Raw genomic sequence first — 7,372 nt, forward strand, 5'->3', positions numbered from 1 at the left:
TACATCCGCCTTTAGGCACACTTCAGTTCCATAACTTAGCAGGGACAAATTTATTTTTGTAGTAATGCATGGAGAATTTAAGTCCGGGTGGTTTATATTTATAGCAGCTGCAGATAAACCATAAAAGCAGTCGAGTGAAGCAGGTGGAATAGACTCTCTTTTGATGGAAGAACAGTCCTCAGTCTTGAAGCAGCATGAAGCATTTTCAAGTTATTACAGAAACTTTTATGCCTGGAGTACAAAGCCTGAGGTCTCTTGCAATTCAGGTTTTCAAATCTGACCTTAGAAGAGGAGGCATGTGAGTGTTCTAACGTGTGCCCTCCCAATGTATAGGCTGAACTAACTCCCACGCTCCCAAAATGTAACCGTGTTTAGAGATTAAGTCTTTGAACAGGCATTAAGTTAAAATGGGCGGCTGGAACTGTCCCTAATTCAATGTGGTGTCTGTGTAAGACGAAACGTGAACACAGAGAGACACCAGGGATGTGTGTACACAGAGGAAGACCACGGGAGGCCCTGCAAGAGTCCTCTGCATTCACAGACAAGAAACCACGCCTGCTGGCACCTTGATCCCAGACATCTGGCCTCCAGAACATGAGAGATTAGTGGATGGTGGTTTGAACCATTCAGTCTCTAGTATTTTGTTATGGAGGTCCTAGCAAACCAAGATGGGGCATAAAGTGATTCCTCACTGCGCTTTCCTGCACTGCCATTATCCCTGTTCATGGCGATGGTTTTGTATTGACTCCAATCACCAGCAAACTGTGTACTTACATTAGTTACCCACCTTCCCCACCTTTTATTGCTTCATTATTGCTATTGCGATTAGATATTTTCTCCCTGACCCGACTGTCTACAACTCCAGGTCACTATGTCTATCATGGGCTTAGTAGGAAAAATCAACAATTACTGTTGTACTGACAATATGTGGGTCAAAATGGTACTAAATTAAAAGTTTACAAACAAAAGTGTTCCTTTTGCCTCAGATAAAATGAAGGGATTATTCCTCAACAGAAGTCCAAAATAAGTAAGCTCGGAAAAGTTGTGGCCTCAATGTAGCCGTTAAAGGATGTTTAAAGACAGCTTAGATTTTATCATCTAAAAAAGAAAGAGTCCAAATGCCTGAAGCTATAAACCTTAAAAGATGGTTTAATATGTAAGAAATTAAAAATGAGCTGTTCCATGTGGTCTCCTGTGCAATAAACAGGGCAAAGTTACTTGTATAAACATCTCTAGCCTTAGGCTGAAAGGCATAAAGTCAAAATTAGCACCTATTACATTCCAATAGTATTAGGGAAGGACTTGGAACAACTGGAGGATGGGAAAGAAATTAAACAGACATATGATCAGAAAAGCAAACTGTCAACCTTTATTTGGGTTGCTCCAAACACTGCTTGGAAAACTCCTACTCATCCTTCAACTCCCTAGATCTTAGGTCCTCTCCTATGGAAAACCTTTTCAAACACCCAGGAAGTCCTCTGTGCATCCTTCAAATGTAGCATTTATTGGATTGTTTAGTAACTGTTGCTCGATTCAATTAAAATTAAAACATTAACTTAAGATGTACTGATGTATATCACTAAGAAAGATAATTCAGTGCACAATTCTTTCTTGTCATACAGAATTTCAGTTTATACTTAGTGAAATAGCCCTTTTAAACTTGTTTAAATATAAATTTTTTATGGCGTGTTACTCTGGTCATACACAGAAAAGGAAAATACTAGCATATTATGAGTAAATAATTCCCAGAACTTTTTTTACTCAGAGTTTGACTTCTTAATCTCTTTTTGAATCAGAGTTGTGGATAGTTTTTATTTTTCTCATACAACTGTACACTCTGAGCCATCAGGAAGATATGTGATACCTACTTCTAAAATCAGTGCTTCACTATTATGTCTGGAGTTATCCTCCAAACCCCTGGAGTTGATCTGTAAAGTTGTACGCCCTTGCACAGACTATAATCATGTCAAAATTTCCATTTGCCTAACAATGACTGTAATATTCAAAGATGGTAAAGTAAGAAAAAGAATGTGTGCCTTAGAAACAACTAAACATAATAATGACATTCCCTTGATTTTTCACTATCTTTCTGCTTTATTATTCTGTGACCTCAGAAGAAAGGGAGAAAGTTCTGGATACTCATGTATCCCAGTCCCCATGGGAACTCGGCCTGTGGTCTCATAATTAGTGCCTAATTTTCTGAAAGAACATGAAACAAATTTAAAAGGGCTGTTGTTCAGTCACTAAGTGATCTCCAAATCTGTGCAACCACATGGACAGCAGCCAGGCTTCCTGTCTCCCAGAGTTTGCTCAGACTCATGTCCGTTGAGTCGGTATGCCATCCAACCATCTCATCCTCTGTCATCCCCTTCTCCTGCCTTCAATCTTTCCCAGCATCAGGGTCTTTTCCAATGAGTCGACTCTTTGAATCGGGTGCCCAAAGTATTGGAGCTTCAGCTTGAGCACTGGCCCTGCCACAGATCGGGGAGTGGGGATGGTTTCGAGATGATTCAAGTGCATTACATTTACTGTGTACTTTATTTCTATTACTACAGCAGCTCCACCTCAGGTCATCAGGCATTAGATCCTGGAGGTTGAAGACCCCTGCCTTGAGAGCCGTTTCCCAGACTTCCTCTTTGCAAAATTTGTCCTGTCCTCTCACTTCAGCTCTCCCAATCCTAAGCAAACGAATTCCTCTCTTCCATCTTTCTACCTCAAATGACAAGTTGTAGCAAGCATGCATAGATCTTGTTATTACTGATCTTTCAAGTCAATGACTGAGTCAGCTTCCTCTTTGCAATTCCCCCACCCAAGAGCTAAAGCTGGCAGGCACTCTAAGCACTGTTAAATGCTGTTCAAAATGAATAAACCAGTGGATTTGCTTCATCCTTTAGGGAATGGTTAAAATCAAAATGTATTACATAACATGATGCAATACTATACAATAGCTAAAAGGAATAAATAGACTTCAAACACTTAATGTTATACATGTAAAATGTGTCGGTAGTAGTTGCCTGGGGCCCAGGGAGGGACAAGTCTGAAGGTGGTTATCCTCCACAAGAATTTTTGCTTTTTCTCTTTCTTTTCATTTTAAAAATAAACAATACTAAAAGCAACTTGCTTGTTAATTCAGGATGGTAGAAGCATAGGTGTTTGTTAGATTATTCTTTATGCTTCCTGGAGCATTTTAAAATTTAAAATAAAGAAACATTTTTCAACTTTTAAATGCATAGGAGATCTTTTCTATTTCATTAACTGGATATGAAGGAAAAGCTTCATTGTGACATTCTATTATTCAATGCTTTCAAGTCTAGCATCATCATATATGTGTATGCGCTTATTGATTATCTTTGATTAGAATTTCAGCCACATGCAATTCTGTCTCTATTGCCTCAGCGCCTAGATCTTTGGCCACAACCTAGGCTCTCAAATAAATATTGTTGAATAAATGAAACAGTATACTGACCATTCTGTGTATCCATCAACCTTTTAAAGATATTATCTCATCAATTTAGTTCTTAGAATTAATCTTTAGTAAAATTCCTCCACTTACTTTGAACAGTAAATCAACTAATGCACTCCTGAAATTCCATGCAGATTCGTTGTATGAGTGGAAACGTGAAGTTTTCTGCATAGAGAAGGGCAAGCAGTAAAAAGGATGCTGAGAAATGGTAATGGTGAAAGGCATCAGAGGATGTTGATAGTGGCTGGGACAAAGGAACCAAACAAAGGGACACAGGGAGAAAACAGGGAGAGCTAGGTGGTGATGATGACCAGGTTTACTATTACTATAACAACATAACAATAATTCTAGACCCCGGACTGCCATGTATTAGGTATTTTCTAAGAGCAAAGAACTGTGATGGACCCTTTACATATGGTAACTTAGTTTTCAATTTAGCATCCCAATATTGTACACATGCATAAAGCTCAGATGGCTCTCTTACTAAAGATTATAGAGACAGTGCCCTGGAGGAGGGCATGGCAATCCACTCCAGTAGTCTCCTCTGGAGAATCCCATGGACAGAGGAGCCTGGCGGGCTACCATCCATGGGGTCTGAAAGAGTCGGACACAACTGAGCAACTAAGGGCAGCGCACAGCGATAATGGCAGAAAGAGCGTCAAACAAGGATCTGTTGTCCTCCAGAGTGCCAGCTTAGTCACTATATAACCACTGCTTTTAACTGTCTTTCTTTCTTCTCCCTGATCATCACAGACATCCCAGTGATAGCTTACTCCATCAGTTTTATTGGATTCTCCTGGACAAATTTATAGGGCTAAAGACTTATAGGGGCAGTGGAGCCTTATTAATCAGTACTCTCCTCATGTGATGTATGGCCAGATACCCATTTGCATTAAGCTGTCCACCCACACCAGCTACTATTTTCCAGAAACTACATAAAACATGCAGTTCCTTGGAGAGTGATTCACTTTTACAAGTACCTGAGGGAGTTGTCTCACTATCAGGTAAGGACTTCCTACCCTAGATTCAAAACCCAACCTGGTGATCCTGAACTTCTTTGGCGATGCTATTAAAAATTAATTCTCCCACCCCACCCCATTGTTTCCCAAGCTATGATCCAAATTTCAACATTGCTAGAAATGATCAATACAGAGATAGAAGTATAATTTTTCAAGGAGATGGAATGGAATCTCCCAGACCATTTACACCTATCAGTTGAAAAATATCTATCTTGGCAACTTCAAGCATCGATAAAAGTCAGTTGGTTCATCCCTCCCTCCACAGGGCCTTTGCACTGTCATTAATGTCTTCTTCATCAGATCCTGTAAAACAAACAAACAAACAACAACAACAACAGGAAAAACAAAACCAAAAAACAGAAACAATGAAAAGAAAAGAAGCTTTAAAGAAAGAAAGGCAAGGAAAGGAGGGGAAGACAAGAAGAAAGGGGATAAAAAAGGGTAGAGAAGAAGAAAAACAGGAAGGAAGGCCTTCATGAATTCCTTCCTGTTGACAAAGTTTTTACAATGAGACTCTTTTGCGGGATGAATTAACAACATTCCTCATTTAGTACAGAAGGATGCGAAAGAAAGCAAGCCTGGTTGGAAACAAACACCAACTACATCAGTTTGTTCTCTCTATAGATTTTCATTTGTTTTGTTTCCATTAAAAAGGCATAGCCAGTACATGAAACACTTGGGAAATATACATAATCAAGAGTTTCAGAAAAAGGATAATGCTTCAAGAGCAACGACCTAACAGTGCCCTCCTTTCCAGGATGCTGAGACTAGATAGACCAGCAAAACTGCATGTACACAGTCACTCAGTCCCAAGGTGCTTCATTTTTATTGCAGAGTCAGAATTAACCTTCACAGAGTTTTTTCTCTTAAAGTGTCCTTATTTTTGTTGCTAAGTTTGTTAATTTCCAAGAGTACCCACTCTCTCTTCCCTCATCCCCTTTCCTTCAACTTGCTGCTGCTGCTGCTGCTAAGTTGCTTCAGTCATGTCCAACTTTGTGCGACCCCATAGACGGTAGCCCACAAGGCTCCCCTGTCCCTGGGATCCTCCAGGCAAGAACACTGGAGTGGGTTGCCATTTCCTTCTCCAATGCATGAAAGTGAAAAGTGAAAGTGAAGTCGCTCAGTCGTGTCCGACTCTTAGTGACCCCATGGACTGCAGCCTACCCAGCTCCTCCTTCCATGGGATTTTCCAGGCAGGAGTACTGGAGTGGGGTGCCATTGCCTTCTCCGTCCTTCAACTTGAGTAAAAGCCAAAAATTCACATCAGAGGATAGTCTCAAGTATAGGTGTAAGAAGAGACACCTGGATCAACCAGATTTCAGCACAGCCACTTACAATTTTAAGACCTGGTGTTCTGTTTCCCCAGTATCTGTACACAGTGGGACACATCCAGAATCACAAAGCTCATTGGCATTAAATTCTACAGAAGGATGTTACTTACAGCGGTTCTACACTGAGTTGTGTGACACCGGGCAACTTGTTTCACCTAAGTGAGCCTCAGGGTTCTCACCGGATAAATAGCAGAAAAAAAGTTATATTTGAGAGCTGCTTTTATTTTTGATTTATTTTTAATTTTTATTTTGTTTATTTATTTATTTTTTATTGGAGGCTAATTATTTTACAATATTATATTGGTTGGTTTTGCCATACATTGACATGAATCCGCTGCTTTTAGAAAAAGGTCACTCAAGTCAAGGGTGTGCTGGTAAATGCTTAACAACTGTTTCTCTGGGTGGGTGGGGGGAAGCCCCGATTTGCAGTGTTTGCCCATTCCTGTGGTATAAACAGTTCACCAACTCTGTTTTCAAACTACAGACACTATGCCGTTGAATACTGCAGCAGAAAAGATACAGTGAGCTGACCGGAGAACATTCCAGTGCACCGAGTACTCCGTCCACCTGTGGATAATGGCACAGACTTTACACGTTTCACCTGAGCTGAAGCTCTTCCCTTCTCTCTGGACATCTCATTCCTTCTCATATTCAAAACTCAGCCTCACTTCTTCCATCAGCATTTCCAAGATCATCTACAGCAGAATCAATTCTCTCATCATATCTCTGAGAGCCCAGCATATAAAGAATCCACCTGCAATTAAGGAGACACAGGTGTGATATCCGGGTTGGGAAGATCCCCTGAAGGAAATGACAGCCCACTCTAGTATTCTTGCCTGAAAAATCCTATGTACAGAGGAGCCTGGTGGGCTGCAATCTAAAGGGTCACAAAGAGTCAGACACAACTGAACGACTAAGCACACACATTGCACATCTCATTTCTACTCATGATTCAAGACTCAACCTTACAGCCACCTCTTCCGTCAGCATTTCCAAGATCATTCACATCTGAATCAATTCTTCCATTATCATATCTCTAGTTAACTCCTCCTCTATTTGTCCTATATTTATTAGTTGTGGACAAGTCTATCCTTCCTGTTTCCCCTCACCTAGCACATATCACAGTCTCCATGCTGACAGTGCATAGCAAAATCCCCAGAACATAGTAGGGGTTTGGTCAGTGTCAACTGAATAAATAAGTAACTAAAACTACTGAGGTGGCTTAAAAGTTTGTTCTGGTTTTTCCACAAGATCTTAAAAACCCGATCAAACATTTTTGGCCAACCCAATACTTTGAAAAAGCTTGACAAAGTCTCATCAAGAAGCATTTTCCCCTCAAGGACTGAAAACTCTCTGAAGACAGGACAGTGTCTAATTCTTCTTTAAACTCTTTATTTGAAGAATTTAAATAAAGAATCTAGTATTTCATTTGTACCAGATGAAAGTTTAGAACTAGAGTGAACTGAGCCAGAGCAATGGAATTTCCAAAGTGGCTGATGCAGGTGTTACTCATAGAATAGGGACAGGAGGGGCCCCATTGGCACCAGGTTCCAACTGAC

At 40.3% G+C, this 7,372-nt stretch overlaps 1 protein-coding gene and 1 long non-coding RNA gene across 8 annotated transcripts in view; one reads left to right on the forward strand and one right to left on the reverse strand.

The window, feature by feature from the left end:
- The window catches only part of LOC148775265 (A-kinase anchor protein 4-like), a 284,785-nt gene that overhangs the window by 65,939 nt on the left and 211,474 nt on the right, over positions 1 to 7,372 (forward strand). The window lies entirely within an intron of this gene.
- LOC129557846 (uncharacterized) overlaps positions 6,015 to 7,372 on the reverse strand; it is a 33,789-nt gene continuing 32,431 nt past the window's right edge. For all 6 annotated transcript variants that reach the window (XR_008686325.2, XR_008686326.2, XR_016039371.1 and 3 more), the window contains one exon: positions 6,015 to 6,567. This is a non-coding gene — a long non-coding RNA (uncharacterized LOC129557846). The remainder of the gene's footprint in view (positions 6,568 to 7,372) is intronic.

The sequence above is a fragment of the Moschus berezovskii genome, chromosome 16 (genome assembly GCF_049115385.1).
Source record: "Moschus berezovskii isolate FMDL1 chromosome 16, NW_MosBer_1.0, whole genome shotgun sequence".
Classification (NCBI taxonomy): domain Eukaryota; kingdom Metazoa; phylum Chordata; class Mammalia; order Artiodactyla; family Moschidae; genus Moschus; species Moschus berezovskii.